Genomic DNA, 3,314 nt, shown 5'->3' with positions numbered 1-3,314 from the left:
ATCTTGGTCCAGAACCAACACTGTGCATAGAGTAAGGACACAGAGTTAAAGCAAAGAGCAAGGGCATATAACAAGGGTACAGAGATAAAGCAAAGAGCAAGGGCATATAACAAGGGCACAGAGTTAAAGCAAAGAGCAAGGGCATATAACAAGGGCATGGAGTTAAAGCAAAGAGCAAGGGCATATAACAAGGGCATGGAGTTAAAGCAAAGAGCAAGGGCATATAACAAGGGCACAGAGTTAGAGGAAAGAGCAAGGGCATATAACAAGGGCATGGAGTTAAAGCAAAGAGCAAGGGCATATAACAAGGGCACAGAGTTAAAGCAAAGAGCAAGGGCATATAACAAGGGCACAGAGTTAAAGCAAAGAGCAAGGGCATATAACAAGGGCACAGAGTTAAAGCAAAGAGCAAGGGCATATAACAAGGGCATGGAGTTAAAGCAAAGAGCAAGGGCATATAACAAGGGCATGGAGTTAAAGCAAAGAGCAAGGGCATATAACAAGGGCATGGAGTTAAAGCAAAGAGCAAGGGCATATAACAAGGGCATGGAGTTAAAGCAAAGAGCAAGGGCATATAACAAGGGCACAGAGTTAAAGCAAAGAGCAAGGGCAAATAACAAGGGCACAGAGTTAAAGCAAAGAGCAAGGGCATATAACAAGGGCACAGAGTTAAAGCAAAGAGCAAGGGCATATAACAAGGGCATGGAGTTAAAGCAAAGAGCAAGGGCATATAACAAGGGCACAGAGTTAAAGCAAAGAGCAAGGGCATATAACAAGGGCACAGAGTTAAAGCAAAAAGCAAGGGCATATAACAAGGGCACAGAGTTAAAGCAAAGAGCAAGGGCATATAACAAGGGCATGGAGTTAAAGCAAAGAGCAAGGGCATATAACAAGGGCATGCAGTTAAAGCAAAGAGCAAGGGCATATAACAAGGGCATGGAGTTAAAGCAAAGAGCAAGGGCATATAACAAGGGCACAGAGTTAAAGCAAAGAGCAAGGGCATATAACAAGGGCACAGAGTTAAAGCAAAGAGCAAGGGCATATAACAAGGGCACAGAGTTAAAGCAAAGAGCAAGGGCATATAACAAGGGCACAGAGTTAAAGCAAAGAGCAAGGGCATATAACAAGGGCATGGAGTTAAAGCAAAGAGCAAGGGCATATAACAAGGGCACGGAGTTAAAGCAAAGAGCAAGGGCATATAACAAGGGCATGGAGTTAAAGCAAAGAGCAAGGGCATATAACAAGGGCACGGAGTTAAAGCAAAGAGCAAGGGCATATAACAAGGGCATGGAGTTAAAGCAAAGAGCAAGGGCATATAACAAGGGCACGGAGTTAAAGCAAAGAGCAAGGGCATATAACAAGGGCATGGAGTTAAAGCAAAGAGCAAGGGCATATAACAAGGGCATGGAGTTAAAGCAAAGAGCAAGGGCATATAACAAGGGCATGGAGTTAAAGCAAAGAGCAAGGGCATATAACAAGGGCGACGAGTTAAAGCAAAGAGCAAGGGCATATAACAAGGACATGGAGTTAAAGCAAAGAGCAAGGGCATATAACAAGGGCACAGAGTTAAAGTAAAGAGCAAGGACATATAACAAGGGCATGGAGTTAAAGCAAAGAGCAAGGGCATATAACAAGGGCATGGAGTTAAAGCAAAGAGCAAGGGCATATAACAAGGGCATGGAGTTAAAGCAAAGAGCAAGGGCATATAACAAGGGCACGGAGTTAAAGCAAAGAGCAAGGGCATATAACAAGGGCATGGAGTTAAAGCAAAGAGCAAGGGCATATAACAAGGGCACAGAGTTAAAGCAAAGAGCAAGAGCATATAACAATGGCATGGAGTTAAAGCAAAGAGCAAGGGCATATAACAAGGGCATGGAGTTAAAGCAAAGAGCAAGGGCATATAACAAGGGCATGGAGTTAAAGCAAAGAGCAAGGGCATATAACAAGGGCATGGAGTTAAAGCAAAGAGCAAGGGCATATATCAAGGGCACAGAGTTAAAGTAAAGAGCAAGGGCATATTACAAGGGCACAGAGTTAAAGCAAAGAGCAAGGGCATATAACAAGGGCACAGAGTTAAAGTAAAGAGCAAGGGCATATTACAAGGGCACAGAGTTAAAGCAAAGAGCAAGGGCATATAACAAGGGCATGGAGTTAAAGCAAAGACCAAGGGCATATAACAAGGGCATGGAGTTAAAGCAAAGAGCAAGGGCATATATCAAGGGCACAGAGTTAAAGTAAAGAGCAAGGGCATATTACAAGGGCACAGAGTTAAAGCAAAGAGCAAGGGCATATAACAAGGGCATGGAGTTGAAGCAAAGAGCAAGGGCATATAACAAGGGCATGGAGTTAAAGCAAAGAGCAAGGGCATATAACAAGGGCATGGAGTTAAAGCAAAGAGCAAGGGCATATAACAAGGGTACAGAGTTAAAGCAAAGAGCAAGGGCATATAACAAGGGCATGGAGTTAAAGCAAAGAGCAAGGGCATATAACAAGGGCATGGAGTTAAAGCAAAGAGCAAGGGCATATAACAAAAGCATGGAGTTAAAGCAAAGAGCAAGGGCATATAACAAGGGCAAAGAGTTAAAGCAAAGAGCAAGGGCATATAACAAGGGCACAGAGTTAAAGCAAAGAGCAAGGGCATATAACAAGGGCACAGAATTAAAGCAAAGAGCAAGGGCATATAACAAGGGCACAGAGTTAAAGCAAAGAGCAAGGGCATATAACAAGGGCACAGAGTTAAAGCAAAGAGCAAGGGCATATAACAAGGGCATGGAGTTAAAGCAAAGAGCAAGGGCATATAACAAGGGCACAGAGTTAAAGCAAAGAGCAAGGGCATATAACAAGGGCATGGAGTTAAAGCAAAGAGCAAGGGCATATAACAAGGGCATGGAGTTAAAGCAAAGAGCAAGGGCATATAACAAGGGCATGGAGTTAAAGCAAAGAGCAAGGGCATATAAGAAGGGCACAGAGTTAAAGCAAAGAGCAAGGGCATATAACAAGGACATGAAGTTAAAGCAAAGAGCAAGGGCATATAGCAAGGGCATGGAGTTAAATCAAAGAGCAAGGGCATATAACAAGGGCATGGAGTTAAAGCAAAGAGCAAGGGCATATAACAAGGGCATGGAGTTAAAGCAAAAAGCAAGGGCATATAACAAGGGCACAGAGTTAAAGCAAAGAGCAAGGGCATATAACAATGGCATGGAGTTAAAGCAAAGAGCAAGGGCATATAACAAGGGCATGGAGTTAAAGCAAATAGCAAGGGCATATAACAAGGGCACAGAGTTAAAGCAAAGAGCAAGGGCATATAACAAGGG

The sequence above is a fragment of the Protopterus annectens genome, chromosome 1.part2 (assembly GCF_019279795.1).
Source record: "Protopterus annectens isolate FY-2018-M chromosome 1.part2, PAN1.0, whole genome shotgun sequence".
Taxonomy (NCBI): Eukaryota; Metazoa; Chordata; order Ceratodontiformes; family Protopteridae; genus Protopterus; species Protopterus annectens.
Note: the sequence above shows the minus strand (reverse complement) of the source record.